This window comes from Dama dama, chromosome 20 (genome assembly GCF_033118175.1).
Source record: "Dama dama isolate Ldn47 chromosome 20, ASM3311817v1, whole genome shotgun sequence".
Taxonomy (NCBI): Eukaryota; Metazoa; Chordata; class Mammalia; order Artiodactyla; family Cervidae; genus Dama; species Dama dama.
Window position 1 is genome coordinate 89,740,016 of NC_083700.1, and position 16,966 is coordinate 89,756,981.

Consider the following 16,966-nt stretch of genomic DNA (forward strand, 5'->3'; position numbering starts at 1 on the left):
ACAGTCTGGCTTCGCCTGCACGAAGGGAGAAGCAGACAAATAGAATTTGCCAGACCCAGTTCACCTAGTTTGTGTTCCAAAATATACAGTCATTCCACAGATGATGAAAACCCATTGTGTTGCAAGCGGTTAGCAAAGATGTCTAAGTGAGCCCGCGGGGTCCACGAGAGGGCTCCGCTGGTGAAATGCTGGGGGTTAGATGTGTTGATAGGGAATTGCCTGGGGCAGGGCCTGAGAAATGGGACCTTACAGAGAAAAGGACCGCCTTCTAGCAGTCCTTTAAAGGCAGGAGCAATCGGTGAGAGGTGGAGCAGAGCTCAGGACCCAGGAGTCAAGAACTAGTTCTCTGTGGATGCATGAGGAGAGGCAGGGGCCTCAGATGAGGACCCACTGTTGTCACCACCTTCAGCTCACACTGAGCCTGGAGCTGCTGCCTTTTTTCTAGGTGTGAGAAGTGTGCCCCTGAGGCCAAAAGTCAGGGAGCAGTGGGCTGGGAGTCTGGAGTCTGGGCTGTCTGTCATGGTGTCACCATTGACTTGCCTGGGCAGCCTTGACCCAGTCTCTGTTCCTTCCCCAGCCTCAGTCTCTCCATCTATGAAGTGGGCAGGCTTATTCTAACACCTGTTCCAGTCAGACCTGTGATTTAAAAAAGAGCTTTTCTCTCCTTACCCAAGGGTGGGGGTGGGGGTGGGGGAGGACATGGGTGGCTGACCCCAATTGAGCAGATTGTTTCAGTCAGCAAAGATGCCCCGAGCCCCTGCTGTGAGTACAGTCCACAGCTGGGCCCTAGATGAGAGGCCAGCTGGTGCGACCAGCACCATCCCACATCTGACTCACATCCCCATTGGTGGGAGAGAGGGACCAGAGGCAGAGAGTTACAGTCCTAAGTCCTAGGGGTTGTGGTGAAGGAAGGACAGGGCTGGCTGGGGGATGCCAGGGGAACCTTGCCCTAACAGCAGTGGAATCCAGGAAGACTCCCTGGAAGAGGTGGCATGTGAACTGAAACTTGGCCTATCAGCAGGATTTTGCCAGGCAAAGTGGCAGGAGAAGGGCACTCTGGGTAGAAAGCGATAGGAGCAGAGACACATCATTGCAGGCTGTGTGGAGAATGACACGCCTTTCTGGCATTCAGTAGTACTGGGGTGGCAGCCTGCTCATACTCAGAGGTGGAATGCCCTGCCATTTCTTTGTCTGTCATTACTTTTTAATTTAAAAGTTTCATTGAAATATAACTCACCATGAGATTTATCCTTTTAAAGTATACAAATCAGTGTTTTGAGTATATTCACAAAGTTGTGAAACCATTTTCACTGTCTTAATTCCAGAACATTTTCACCACCCCCAAAAGAAACCTTGTATCTATCAGCAGTCACTTCCACTCTCCCCTCCACCCAGCCCTTGGCAACCACTGATCCACTTTCTGTCTCATGAATTTGCCTATTTTGGCACTTCATGTGAGTGGAATCATAAAATATGTGGTGCTTTGTGTCTGGCTTCTTTCACTTGCCATAATGTTTTCAACTGTGTGGATCACAACAAACTGGAAAATTCCTGAAGAGATGGGAATACCAGCCCATCTTAGCTACTTCCTGAGAAACCTGTTTGTGGGCTAGAACCAGACAAGTAGCAGCAGTTAGAATTGGACATGAAACAAAGGACTGGCCCAAACTTGGGAAAGGAGTACATCTAAGCTGTATATTGTCACCCAGCTTATTTAACTTATGTGCAGAGTACATCATGCTAAATGCCAGGCTGGATGAATCACAAGCTGGAATCAAGATTGTTGGGAGAAATATAAGTAACCTCAGATATGCATATGATACCACTCTAATGGCAGAAATCGAAGAGGAACTAAAGAGCCTCTTGATGAGGGTGAAAGAGGAGAGAGACAAAGCGGGCTTAAAACTCAACATTCAAAAAACTAAGATCGTGGCACCTGGTCACGTCACTTCATGGCAAATGGAAGGGGAAAAAGTGGAAACAGTGACAGAGTTTATTTTCTTGGGCTCCAAAATCACTGTGGATGGATGACTGCAGCCATGAAATTAGAAGACAAGTGCTGCTTGGAAGAAAAGCCATGACAAACCTAGATAGTGTATTAAAAAGCAGAGACATCACTTTGCCAACAAAAATCCGTTTAGTCAAAGCTATGGTTTTTCCAGTAGTCATGTACAGATGTGAGAGTTGGACCATAAAAAATCCTGAGCGCTGAAGAATTGATGCTTTTGAATTGTGGTGCTGGAAAAGACTCTTGAAAGTCCCTTGGACAGCAAGAAGATCAAATCAGTCAATTCCTAAAGGAAATTAACTCTGAATATTCATTGGAAGGACTGATGCTGAAGCTCCAATACTTTGGCCACTTGATGCAAAGAGCAGACTCATTGGAAAAGACCCTGATGCTGGGAAAGATTGAGGGCAGGAGGAGAAAGGGACGATAGAGGATGAGATGGTTGAATGGCATCACTGACTTAATAAATTTGAGCAAACTTTGGGAGATAGTGAAGGACAGGGAAGCCTGGTGAGCTGTAATCCATGGGCTTGCAAAGAGTAGAACATGGCTGAACAGCTGAACAACAGTGTTTTCAAAGTGTATCCACCTTGTGGAATGTGTTGGCATTTCGTTCCTTTTTATGACTGAATAATATGCAATTGTATTGATAAACTATTTTTGCTTATTCATCACTTAATGGGCATTTGGGGTTTTTCTATTAATAGATGATTTAGTAGATTTTAAAAATTAAGCTTTTATTTTTAAATACATACTGACTCACATGTAAGAGTAAGAAATGGTAGATCCCATGCAGTCTCCTCTCTCATTTGGCCCTTAGAATACAAACCTACAATGAGGGAGTGTTAACTGTTTTCCAGAAGACAACCCTGGACCAGAGAGGGTCCGTACCATGCCTGAGGGCAGGGACCAGTCAGAAGGGCTGGGACTTGAACCCACTTCCGCCCACTCTAAAGCCTGCAGTTCATCCAGCTGGCTCAGAGGCGGGTCCCCAGACATTCAGCCGAGGCTGCAGAGAAGGATGTTGAAGGCGCATCTGCTCCTTCTGGGCGCTCTGGGGCTGTGACTAGGGAGTGAAATGTAACATGTGCAGGCTTGGGGCTCCGCCCTGCCCATGTGTCCTCCGCCCCAGGAGTGGGCTTGTTTGTGTCCGTTGTTTACTTAATCCGGCCACTCTGTCTCCTGAGAGTCCTCCTCAGTCATTGCTGATCACCATGTGTGAAACAGCCTGATGATGTCACTCTGTGAGGAGGCACTCCTCATTGAATTCCATGGGGTGGGCCTGGGTCCCCTGATGCAGACACAAATGCCATCATCATGGGTCACCATCCATGTCATCCTTGATCCTCAAATCCCTTCAGAGGCCATCATGTTGTTCCCCTGTGTTTGTGTGGAAACTGAGGTCAGAGGGAAGTCCTTCACCCGCATGTCATAGGTTGAGGGCAAGTGTCAGACCCAGACCTGACTCAGATCTTTCTGGCTCCACAATGAGGGTGGTAACATTCCCAGATCTTGTTAATGCAGGAGAGCTCACCCAAAGCCACGTGCCGAGTTTCAAAGGAAGTCTAATTCTTCTGCAGCCTGGACCTGTCTATAAAGTATCACACTGGTCCCTGTGACTTTTTAAAAAAAATTTAACAAAACAGAGTAGTCTGAAGCAAAAATATAATGTATCAAGAGGTAGAGAGTAGATAAAAGGGATAGTAGAGAGAAGAAAAGGGGAGAAAAAAAGGGATTATAGAAGAAAAAAGGGAAAGTTACCTCTAACTATAGTACTCAGGAGTAACCACTGTTTAACATTTTAGAGTATTTCTCTGCATATGTGATAATTATACTCTTCGTTGGAATGCAGTCATCCCAGATGTGTTGTCTGGTAACTTGCTTTCTTTACTGAAGCGTATTTTGGACACCTAGCCATTTGCATTTAGCTGAGTGCATGAATGGGTGAGGAAGTGTATGAATGGCTGGTCAGCTCTCTTGTGCCCCTGGACAAGTCAGGCTTTGTGCACTCTTCCCAGACTGCTTTTCCAGAGCTGGGAGCCTCCATCTCCATCTTGTCACTGATTCCCTGTCCTCTGTAACCTGGGACCTCAGTTTCTCTGCACAGGGGTCATGGGTGGCAACAGTTGGTTATAGGTAGAGCCTGGTGCTGACTGTCCACAGCCCTGGAACTGGGCCACACTAGACTTCTGCCTCCATCCTTGCAATGCCAACAAAGACGCTGAAGTCCAGGGGGTTAGCTGATTTGTGCCAGTCACAGAGCGGGAGGGGTGTCAGGATTTGAACTCGAGCCTGGATGACTCCAGAGCACTCTGTACCCCAGAGTGAGCATGTCCCAGGAGTCCAGGGAGGTCAGAACTAGGGGCAGGGCAGCCATGCTCTCTGCCGGCTGTCATAATGTCCCTCATCTGTAACACAGGGGCCTCTGAGGGATAGCCAGTCCTGACTTTGTGTGAGTCTCAGGTCCCCAACACTGCCCAGCCCAGTGACCTTGCTTTTACCCCTGAGCCAAGGTAGACCCAGAAAGGAGTCTGGCCAGGACCTCCCCCAGAGCCTCTGCAGAGGAGCCACCATCGGTGCTGAGCCCTGGAGTCTGAGGGAATTCCAGGCTGAAGGAACAGCATCTGCGAGAGCACAGAGGTAGAAAGTTCCAAGAGCCCAAGTCGTCAGTGTAAGTGGAGAGGAGAGAGGGAGAAAGGAGCTTGGAGAGTCAGCCACAGCTAGATTCAGATGGTGGGAGGCTGGAAATGCCAGGCTGAGGTCCTTGGGTACCTTGCAGGCAGTAGGGAGCCATCAATGGGTTTTGAGCAGTGTCGGGGACAGATTGCAATTTAGAAAACTCTCTGGTTGCAAGGCAGATGATGGATTTGGGGGGCAGTGGCTGGTGTAGAGATAGGCCATGAGGAGAGTGGCAGGACTGGCATATAACTGGCATTGCCATGGAGAGTGAGCGGTTAGAAGACCTCACCTGGGCGTCACCCAGGCTCCCAACTTGCTTCCCCCAGGACAGAGCTGGAGACTCAGCCGTCTGTCCTCAGCCTCTGCTGGCAGGGGCCCCAGCTGGGCCCAAGTGCAAGGCAGAGATTTTTTTCCTGTAAATTATTGGTGCCCAAGTCATAGCTGAGTGGCTCAGCACAATGGCATCCTTCTCTTTTTGTCCTCCTTAATTTTAGAAGCCAAAGCTAAATGTTTTAATTTTATATTATTCCTGACATAATGCTAATGAGTTCCAGGTGTCCCTGAGTTGTTCTGCGCAGCCAGGCATCTGGGTGGGGCCCTGCTCCCCAGGATGCCCCTCTGCCATCCCCTTGGTTCTCAGCGAAGTGCCTTGCAGCGTGTTCCTCCTTAAGGACCCCTTCCTGCTTTATCATATGGTTGTAATTTTTTTCAGTTTACTGGGTTGTTCTTCCCCGTGGTGACCACAGGGTGATTCTCTCTGGATGGAGGAGTCCCACGAGAATGGGGCAGCCTGTCTGGCCCAGCAGAAGACATGCTTCCCTTTCAGACCCTGGGGCACCCCACGCAGGTGAGGGGCGGGATGGCTCCCCCAGACTCTTCCAGCACTTTCCAACCTGTGTTGGACTGAACATCCAGAGATTTGGGGTTTTAGGGGAAATAAACACTCTGGGGGGATCTGAAAGACAGTGTGATGGCTATTATGGCTAGTATCGTTATTTTCTGGTGACGTGAAACATCTAATTCTTTGTTTCTAGTCATTTCTTTCCCATGGCTCAATGTTTCCCAAATCTGCAGACCAGTCTGCTTTTTGTTGTCTGCCATGTGAGGCTCTTCTGTCTGTGGAATTTTCCAGGCAAGCGTACCAGAGTGGGTTGGCATTTCCTACTCCAGGGGGGTCTTCCTGACCCAGGGATCGAACCTGGGTCTCCTGTGTCTCCTGCATTGCAGGCAGATTCTTTACCCACTGGGCCACTGGGGAAGCCCCTGATGGGGTAGACAATGGTCTCTGTGTCAGATCTGAACCCGGAGTCTAAAAACTTGAATGTGAGAGAAAAAAAATGTAAGTTGAAAAATTTCCTTGAATTCCCTTGTCTCTGAGCTCCCATATACTGGGTAATTCACACATCTCAGGCAGTTCACAAACCACTGCCCCAGTTCTGGAGGCATCGGAGGCTTGCACTAAACCAAGGGGTCCTCAGAGTCATTTCTCATGCTGGCACCTTCTGAGGCATTCAGCTTCCTGCCCCATCTTTGACCAGAGCCCACCCATCTCCTGTCCACCTGAAAGGCTCCCTCAGGTCCAGCTTAGACTCAACATCGGGGCGTGGGACCTCCTAAGATATCCGGAGTCCTGCCCGTGGGGAACCTCAGCCTGCCTGGGAGGAGCCCTGCTTCAGGGCTTACCACAAGCCTAGTTTTCTTTCCCACAAGCCTGGCCCCAGAGTGAAAGGGCAGAACTCTGAGCCCCCCACTTTGAGGGAGCCTTGCCATCTCCCTGGGGCTTGCTTTCCCGCAGGGACCCTTTCCCAGCTGGACATCTTGGTGGGAGAGAACACAGGATGCGTTGCTCTTCATCCCAACTAGGCCTCTCCTGGACTCCACCAACTCAGGGGGCTCCCCGTCCTGCCCCACACTTCCCTGAGGGCTCATTTGTTTATTGATGCTTCTTTCATTCATTAACAGATATTCACACAAGCCCACTGTGTGTCAGGCCCTGTGCTGGGCACTCTCAGATGGATTTATGGCAGAAAATCATTTGAAAATATTCACTGCACGTCTCATCTCTGTCTCCAGAGTTCTTTCCATTTGGCCTTGAGGCCTGAGGTTTTGAAACCCAAAAGCCAGGAGCTTACTCCTGTCTGCTCTGCTGTCTGCTAAGTTATCTCTTCCCAGAGGCACTGGGAAGGAGGTATGGTGCTATTACGGCTCATAGGACCCCTGGCCCAGGGGACTCCGTGGCTGAACCTGCCAGGTGCCTGCTCACAGCTGGAGGTCTCCTGCACTGTGGGCTAGTTGGGAGTTGGGGGGCATGGGCAGTGGATTCCAACTACCAAGAAGCCCCAGGTCACCAGCCCTGTGACCCTGGTCCTGCCTCTGGTGGGGTGACTGTGATGTGGTAGGTCCAGGAAACAGAGATGTTCTGCAGACTGAGGTGCCTGGTTGCCAGAAGGGCTTGCCATGTCTCTTCCCAGCATCTCGTCCCTTCCATAGGTTGGATTTCATTTGTCTTTGTTGTTGTAGTTTGTGTAATCGGATCCTAATGGCAATTAAGCTTCCTTCACTGGCTTGAGTGTGAGAGCTAGGCTGTCACCTTTGCTTCCATCCACCTTTATTAGGGAGTCCAGGCACTGGGTTTCATCAGTGGCAGGAGCATGCGATGTGGGCCACGTGGCCTCACTCAGTGTGTGGCCCTAAGTTGCCCCCCTAGGGCCAGCCATTTGGGGTCTCCCAGTAGATCTATGGTAGGTGGGAAAATGGTCCCACTGGGCCCTGGGTGTCAGGTCCAACCCAATTTAGATACTGAGGATATCCCTGAAGGTGACTTGGGAACCACGTTGCACTGTCCTGGTGAACATGCGGTCACTTGGCTCCATTCCTGAGTACCTGGGCTGGGTCTCTCACCTGCTGTTCCATAGGGCACCCGTTGACTGAGCACAGCCCTCTCTGATCCCCCTACGCCCACCCTCACCATGACCAGACTGCGCACAGCAGCGGTCTGGCCCAGCCCTCCCCCTTCCAAGGGGCCCAGAGCCTCATGGGATGTTCCTGGTGCACACGGGGCAGATTGCTTTCACCCACTTGTGACCTCAAATGAGAACTCTGCATCTGGACACTTGTCATGATTCCTGTTGACCCGACATGAGGTTTTCTTTCAGGTGATGGATGAAATGTCTTGGATCTCCCCTCTCCCCAGGCAGCCCCAGGATGCGGAGGGTTGTGCAAGTCTTAATTCCTGCAGCCCCACCTTTGCACTCCCAATCCTGGGTAGGCGGCCCCAGAAAAGGCAAGTGACTGGTTGAAGGTCACACAGTAACCTGTGTTACTCCAGCCAGGGCTGGAGTCAGATCCTCAGACCCTAACATTTTTCACATCATGGACCCATGCCCTGTTGTTTCTTAGAATTCGGGAGAGGAGCTGAAAGAGGGATTAACATCTTCTGAGCACCTGTCCTGTGCCCAGGACCAAGGCCACACCCTGATGTCCACAATAGGCTCCTGAGGCCAGGAGGAGCAGGAAGTGGACCTGAGCCCCTGCCTGTGGGCACAGGCTTATTTGAGGGAGGATTGAGGCTGGAGAGAATGTTTTCATTCATTGTACATCTCAGTCCCTCCCCCCTCCTCCTGGGGCAGCACTCACCTCCCTCTCCCCCAGCTCTTAGGGTCGGACACTGACCCCTCTGGAGACGTGTCTCCTCATCAAATGTTCCGGATGCTTCAGCTGTGGATGTGGGATGGGCCGCTGTGTGGCTTTCCCGCCTGCCTGCCTCCCCTACGGGAAGTGAGCTCCTAAAGCCCAGGCAACACCCGGCAAGGCCCAAGGGGTGTATGGTGTCCACACAGAGGACAGGCGGTGAGAGACAGGCAGTCTGGGCATCGGTGCACCAGGGTGGTGGTAGATGCTCAGAGAAGGGCGAAAAGAGTTTAGGGATGACCTGTCACAGGACAGGAGGGCTGGGGCTTGAGACAAGCCCAGAGGGCAAGGAGGGCTGGACAGGCAGAGGACACTGCAGGGGCAGAAGTCTGCCCCTGGAGTTTGGGGAGGGGGCGTGGGCAGTGGGCTAGAGGTCAGCGGGGCCAAAGGGTCTCCGGCTACATGTTCCCTCCCCAAAGCCAAGCCAATGCAGCAGCCATGGGAACGTCAGGAGATACAGGGGGCTCAGCTGGGTCTTCCCTCCCCTCCCCCCGCCCCATCTCCCGGGTGGCCTGGAACCAAGGAGAAGCAGGTGGGAGCGTGGCTGTCCCTGGGTTTGGCTGTGTTAGGTATCGAGGTGTTGGTGTGAGGACACGTCTTTATCCACTGGCCTCTTGGAGGAAGTCTTTGCTGGATATTGTCTCCGGGTGTCTCTCCCTGTGCATACACAGACCGCCATGAGGCCATCTGTGTTCTGTGTCTGATATGTGAGCCGGTTTCTGCCTGTGCTTCACGTGGGGCTGTGTGTCAGTGTATCTAGAGTCTGGGGAGTTTGTACACTTGTGCCTGTGGTGGGGTCTGGGCTTGGGTGTCCTTGGGTATGTGTGTGAGTGTGTGTGAGTGTGCGTGAGTGTGCGTGAGTGTGTGTGTGCGTGAGTGTGTGTGAGTTTGTGTGTGTGTGTGTGTGTGTGTGTGTGTGTGTGTGTGTGTGCACGCGCGCATGCGCTGTATGTTGGTATCCTGAGGCTCTCTGTCTTTGACATGTGGCTTGGTAACAGGAGAGGTGTCAGAGTGTGTGTGTCTGCATTTCCGGTCTGTGGCTGGTGACTTGCTCTGGTGTGTGTGTGTGTATGTGTCAGCTCTTCTGTGCAGTCTGCCTTCTGCGGGTCCTGGCCTGGTGAGGAAGCGATGGGCACCTCCAGCCCCACACCTTGGGGAATCTCCTCTGGGAAGGGGACTGGTGGCCTTCTAGCCCAGTCTCCCTCTGTTTTGGGTGCTCCCACCCCTCCCTTGATCTGCCAGCCTCTCTGGATGATCGTGAAGGCCCTAAGCTGAGAAATTCTCTCCTCACATCTCATGGTGCCCCTTAGTCCTGGCTACCCAGGACGGAGGAGCCCCAGAGGCAAACCCAGGGCCCATCCCTCATGAATGCAGGGTTTCTCTCACATAAACTCCCTGGGCCTCCATTTCTGTCCCTGTAACAACGGGACTTGTTGTGCTGGCCTAAAGGGACTAAGGAGTTATGTTAAGGGAGAGCTGGGCCCAAGCTGGTACCTAGTAAGTGTGATAGCTGCTGTTACTGTCAGAGTCTCCCTCCTGCTCCCATCTGCCCATTCATTCATTCACTCAGAGGGACTGGGTGCCCGAGGATGGACTAGACCCTCACAGCTCTCACAGGACACAGTTCAGGCCGGTGCCTCTGGCCTCACCTCCCAGGACTCTCTACTTCTGTCCCTCCACTTCTTGCTTCTACCTATCCCTGAGGACCCATGAAGCATGAGGCTCTGAGAAGACCTCGTGGAAAACCCACGGGGTTCAGAGGACAATAAGTCCCGGGATGTGGGGTGAGCAGTGGACCCCAGCTCCCGGCTGGCTGGCCTTTCAAGCTGGCCAAACGCAGAATTATTTGATGTCTTGGAGAAGGGTCTGGCACCATGCAGCTCTCCCGTCCAAGTCATTGTTGAAAGTAGGTTAAGAGTTTGTACAAAAATGGGAAGTTGATCCCCGGATGGCCTGCCAGGCTGCTGTAACCCAATATATTTTACCCTTAAACCAGAAATGTGTTTGTTTAGCAGCAAGTCACTGGCAAAGGCCAAAACTGGAGGCATTTTCTCCTCTGCTCCACCCGGGTGCCCTGTTCCCCCAAACCTCCTCCTTACCCTTCGTGTCCAGATCCTCAGCCAGAGCCTGAGAAAGGGGCCTCCCTCCTCCTGGGCCCATGGCAACTGCTGGGAGGAAACTTGACAATCCTCGGGAACCCACTGTGTCCCCATTCCCGTGCTAAGCATGCCCTGTTATTTACTTCTAGCAGCTGTTTGCTGTGGCCCCATTTTAGAGAGGATAAAAGTGAGGGCAGAGATGGGATATGACTTGCCCAAGCTCGTGGTGGTCAGTGGCGGGGGCCCCAGTACAGACTTCTGTCTGTGCGACCTCACAGCCTTCGGCTTGTGGAACAGTGTCCCACACCTCACATATGAGATGGGGTCCTTGATCCTCCCCCAGGGACCAGAGGGAGAGAACGGGCATGCCCAGCACCAGCTGGCTCTGTCCTGGAGCTGCCCTGAACGACCTTGCTCAGCCCTTTCACAGACGCGGGAAAGGCTCAGAGAGGGCAGCCCTTGGAGGAGGGTGAGCACAGCCCTCGGAGGGGAGTAAGCCCAGCCCCGCAGATTCTGACGTCGGACCCAGCGCCCTCCCCCTCCCCTGGCCAGAGCTTGAAGGGTCCCTGGGCTTGGCCTGGAAGGGAAGCTGGTGCCCCCTCCCCAGCTCTCGGGAAGGCTCAGCTTGGTCTTTCATCTTCTGCCCTAGGTTCTGTGAGCTGCATGCAGCAGTAATGGATTGCAGTGGACTTTTTTCAATTAGGTTCTGATTTTCCCCTGCTTGTTACTATAAAACTCCAGATGGTCTAGGGCTTCACGGTTCCTGGGGTATTTTCCCTGTTATTTGAATCTGCTTTTGTAACAGGCCCCACATGTGGGAACTGGGCCTTTCAAGGCTCTATGCCTCAGATGGGCTTGCTCTTCTCTGCTGTGTCACCTCAGTGTTCCTTTGTGTGTGGTGGCTTCTCTTGGAGGCGCTGGGAGGAAGGAGGGCATCCCCATGTTCCAGCATCAGCTCTGCATCCAGGGCTGGGCCTGGTCTTGCCTGGGAAAGGAACCCAGGATGTGAGCCCGGTTGGAAATCGTGGCCATAGTTCCTGAGGACCAGCCTGACTTTGGAGCTTTACGTAGGGCTCCCTGAGGCAGTGACCAGAGCTATCAAGGACACATACAGGCAGACTAGCACATCTGCCAGACCTAGAAGCCAATCCAGGTCTGCCACTTACTGGCTGTGTGAAATCACTTACAGCCAATGACGTCTCTTTTCTGAGCCTCAGTTTCCTCATCTGCAGAGTGGGGCTAGGAAGGAACCTCACCAGACGAGTATGTTGTCATGATTAAATGAAATGTCACACAAATCACATCCAGCTCCTGGCTCCTGACAGGTGACTGAGAGGGTATCACCCAGTCTCTTATATGACTCTGAATTCACCCCAGTTTCATCTTAGTAGATATTTTAATGTTTATGCATTCTAAGTAAATAGAAAAACTTAATACTCATTCTTAGATTTTTCTAGACTGTTAGATGTCTCTTTTCCTTCTCTCCCCTCTGTATATACCCCTTTACCCACAGTAGCCACCCTCTCTGTTGCTCATGGCATATGAGCCTTTGCTTCTGGCCATAAATCTGTTATGTTTGGTTATTTCAACTTCATTCTAAATAAGAGGTGCTCAGCTAATTCTCTGGGTGTTCATGGTTGGCGTCAGGGCCGTGGTCACAGGATACTGCATGTGCCCTGTGGTTCACAGGGAGCACCCACACGCCGTGTGCCCAAGTTATGCCCTATTCACGGATGAGGAATCTGAGCTCTAGCAAGTGAAATGAACTTTCCCAAGGTCATCCAGTTGGGAAGTGTGGATTTGCACCCAGGCCACTTTGATTCTTAATGCTGAAGTGCAGTGATGGAGGTGTGAAGGGGTAGATATCACCAAGCTGTCGCTAGGGGCCTGGTCACACCAGCCAGAATGCTGGGGTGAGCATTTGTCCTTGCTGAGACACCGGGGAGCCATGCAGGGTGTAACTGTGGGGGAGGGGGCACTCAGACACCCCTACAGGCTTAAGTCTTCTTGTTAGGGTGTTGGGGGAGGGATGTCAGGAAGGCCCCACTCTGAGTGTGTTCCCCTTGTACACACCCCATGGAAACATCATTATACCCTTGGGTCACCATAGCATCACCTTAGGGCCACCCTCTTCAGGGAAACTGAGACCCAAAGCCTGGGATGTGCCCATTGGCTCCGTCTCTGCTCCAACAAGACTCATTTTTCCATTCTTGCAGCATCTGTACCCCCACAACACAACAGTGATGGTGTACCTCTTCCTGCTGCCCTCCCAGCCCCCCACACAGTCCGTCAGTGCATGGGGCCCCCACAAAAGGCTGCCTCAGTCCCTTTGGAGGTTACGCAAAGGGTACTCCATGGGCTTGGCATGGAAAGAGTTTTAGGGCCACACCAGTCAATGACAAACACATCAGCCAGGGGTTCTTTACTTCTGGAGTCAGTAGGACCTGATCCACACAGGTGTCCCCCTGAGGGCAAGTCAGGAGCAACCACCACCACCACGATAACAGTGATAACACTTATGTCCTCTGTGGCACGCACAAATGCACGTTGCCCCACTGCCGCAACTACTGTATAAGTGGGCTCCTCACATCTGCATTTTCCAGAGAGAGAAACTGAGCCACAGAGAGGACATTGATTTGCCAGGATCACAGAGCTGCCTGCTTTCCAGGCTCTACGCACCCACGGGGAGGGCTTCGAATGCCAGGCTAAGGGGGCTGACTGGATGTCAGGAGGCACAGTGAGCCACAGAGGGCCCTGAGCGGGGGTGACCTGGTTAGATTTACAATTCCGAAAGAGACTCATAAAGCATTAGAGTCGGAGGGGCCTTGGGGGCTGTCTGGTGAAGCTGCCAGCTATAAGGCAGCAGAGAGAAACTCAGATGCCCCAGTTCTAGGATTCCAGGCCAGGCCCTTCCACCTCTGATCCCTGCTGACTCCTGGCTCCCCAGGGTATGGTGGGGTCTAGGAGGTGGAGCCCGGACAGCCCTGGGATAACTCCTCATCCCAGGAGGTGCTGGGGCCCCTGCTCCTCCAGACAGGTCCCTGGTCCCCAACCTGCTGCAGGCCCCAGGCCCAGGCTGACACCCCTGATATGCCCAAGCCAAGGGCTGGAAAGCCCAGGGTGTGTTGAGAAAGTTAAGTCTGGAAATCAGGCCTTTGGAGGAAAGTGAGAGGTTAAGGCAGAAGGATTGGAAACAGGACACTGGGGAGACTTGGGAGCCCACCATGCCCAGTGGGACATCACACACACTCACACACACACACCCTTTCCACTGGGCAGAGGGGCAGTAAGCCCAGGAACTACCACCCTGGGCAGAATGCCGCTCCACTACTTACCTGCTCTCTGATCTCAAGTGATGGCCACCATGACGATATTGAGCAAGAACCTGGTACCAAAATAAGCATTTCCTGTGCAGTCCTCACAGCCTCCGAGGCTGGTAGAACTCACCCAATTTTATCAGCGAGGAAACTGAGACTCAGAACTGAAGGCACTCATCTCGGATCATTCACAAGTGGAGCAGTCAAGAAACAAGCTCTGGTTGCCCCACATCAGGGTTCATGTCTGGAACTGCTCTGCTGGTTTCCCCAGAGCCTCAGCTCCTGACAGTGGGAGAGCAATACTTGCCCCAAGGGCTGTGGAGAGGATCCGCGATCACGCTAGGGACAGTGCCAGGCCTAGCAGAGTGAGCACCCAGGTGCTGAAACCACGTGCATTCCCCTTCTCCTCTCTGCCTCTGTTAGCCCATCTCTGGGGTTGTTAAAGGGTGAGGCTCCAGGGGCCTTGGCAGGCAACTGTGAGTAGAGCCCATATACCGTCATACCTGGGATGCTGGCCCTGATGGGAGTGTTGCTCTGCCTGGGGTACCTGCATCCTTGTCTCAGACCTGTCCTGCCCAGGCTGCTGCTACTGCACCTGCTGCTACCTCTGATCCTACCTTGAGGGATGGGACCCCCATTGTGGTGCCTCAGCTAGATGCTTGTTACATACCCCAGCCTGGGACTCAGTTCTGAGAAGTTCCAGTGGGACGGGGCCGGGCAGGACGAGCCAGGCCAACATATACAGGCAAGGCATGGGCACAGTGCACGTACGCAGGTGTGGGATATCTGGGTGAGCACAAGGGCGGTACCTGCACCCCTAGGCCCCAGAACCCTCTTCTTAACACCACTGGATCACGTTTCTAACCCACCCTTTGCCCCATGAATGAGATGCCAGCCCTGCCCACAAGGAACTCCCAAACCCTCAGCCTGGAGGCCTGGAGAGAGGATAAGGGAGGTACAGTGAAAACCTCAGCACAGCTTAGGGTGTGACCAAGGAGGAACGGGAGGTTGGGGACCGCTTCTCCAAGGAGGTAGTGCTGGGGCACCACGGGCTGATGTCTGAGTGAGTGAAGAAAGGAAAGGCGTTCCATTCCCAGGGAGGCCTGGGGGCATTCAAGTTCCTGACCGGTTCCGGGTCTGATCACTCCCATGCAGCTACAGCCTAACACGTGGGTTGTATGCAGATGGGAGAGGTGTCTGACCATGTTGGTAGACCTCGAACACCAAGCTGAAGATTCTGAAAAATGTCTGAATTAAATTGTCAGCGAGTTGGAAGGGCAGGCGTCCCAGGAGGGGCACAACTCCAGCAAAGGCGTGGGGGTGGGGGTAGCTGTGCTGAGATGGACAACTGGCCAGACGGGCGCACAGGCCCCGGTTGGGGAGATGATGTACGGGTCTCCAGAGTCAGGCGGACCCTCCCAAAGTCAGGAACAGCACACAGCATGTGAGGAGTTTACTGCCCCCCACCTCAGATGTCCACCCTCCTGGCAAGGGCCAGAGAGGAACAAAGGGACCGGCTGGGGGCCGAGATGCAGCCTGCCCTTCAGCCGCTGCTCCACCTCACTATGGGTGAACCTGGCCCAGGCCTTGCAGGAGAGCAGGGGGTGGGGGTGTGGCTTGTGGCCTATTTACTCCCCAAACAGGATTTCCTTCTGGTTTTGATGCATGGAAAAGGCATAACATCTGGAAATAGGAAGCAGAACAGCTTCTAAAACCCAGCTGCGGGCGCCTTGCCTTGGAACAGCCCCAAGCAGAGCAGGCCCGCAGTTGTGGCCAGGTCTTCAAGGGAGAGGCGCTGGGAGTGCCCTCCCCAGACTGGCCGTTGTCTCTGAGTCCTTGTCCTCACGTCTGTCCTGGCCTAGAGGATGGAACCAGTGGCTCAAGAGAGGGAGCCCGGCTTCCTCTGATTTGCTTCTTCTTGAGTCACCTCCCCCTGCCCCCTGCTCCTGGGAAGACAGCAAGCACAGAGGAGCCACCTGGACTCTGGCACCAGATGTGGCCTGCGTCCTATCCCAACCCTGTGACTACCCTAGGAAGCCTCCATCTCTGAGGTGGGGATGTTGGGGCTGCTCACTTTTTGATTGTCGTATGGTTAAACCTCTAGCATCATGCCTGGACAGAGAGCAGATGCAGGCCAGGGTACCTCCTCCTCCTGCCCATGGCAGGCACCTTGGGAATGGAAGCTGGACAGTGAGGAGAAGCAGAAAAGGGCAGCCAGTCACAGGGGGACCAGGAAATGCTCCTCAGGGCTGTGTGCGAAGGATCTTGCAGGCTGACGGGGGTTGGACAGACTGTTACCAGAGATAGGACATTCCTTGCTGAGTGTCTTGCAGGAACAAAGACTTGGAATTACCTGGCAGACCCTTGCTGCTGTGAGCCTCGGGTGGGGAGTCAAGAGGGGCCAGAGGTGTGGAGGGCTGGGTGTTTGAATGTTAGGCCCGCGGGGATTTAGGCGAGAGCAACAGGGTCTCTTTCATATGTCAGAGCCTCCTGGGGTAGCTGTGTAGAGGGTAGGGAGGAAGGAGTTTGAAGTTAGAGGACTCTGGGGGGAGAGATGGGAGCTGAACAGAAGCTGCCGGAATCGGCACTGTCTGTGTTCCTCTCTGTCCATGCTCACCCCCACCAGGGACATCACATGTCTGTGCTGTACCCACTGCATGCTCACTGCCTGGCGTGGGACCTGGTGCATACTTGGGGCATTGAACAGATGAACAGCCAATGATAAGTCAGAGAGTCTGAGTTTACAAGTGTGGTCGTTGTTCTGACAGCAATCAGCATGATGCTGTGTTCTAGGGCGGCAAAGCCCTTTGAGTCAGTGTCCCACCCCTTGGGGCCTTCATATCAGCCCTGGATGTTGGCCACACAGCCAACATATGAACTACAGCCCGCCAGGCTCCGCACAGTTTGTAGGCAAGGAATTAAGGCACAGACATATCAAGGGCACTGCTCAGAGCCTCACTGGGAGAGGACCCGACTAAAATCCAGGCCTTGGGTTCCAAATCCAGGGCTGTCTACACCGGACACGTGCCTGCACCCTGTCCATTCAGGGCTGCGCTACCATAAGAGTGGCATGTCACTTCCAGATGCCATTGGAGGGCAGACCCATCTGGAGACAGAAGGACCAGTTTTTTCTCAAGTCCTAGTGGCCATTTCTAAATTGGGGATGGATTTTT

General features: G+C 53.1%; 1 protein-coding gene across 2 annotated transcripts in view; it reads left to right on the plus strand.

Annotated features, from left to right (window-relative positions):
- Positions 1-16,966, plus strand: part of GLIS1 (GLIS family zinc finger 1) — a 239,751-nt gene that overhangs the window by 199,989 nt on the left and 22,796 nt on the right. The window lies entirely within an intron of this gene.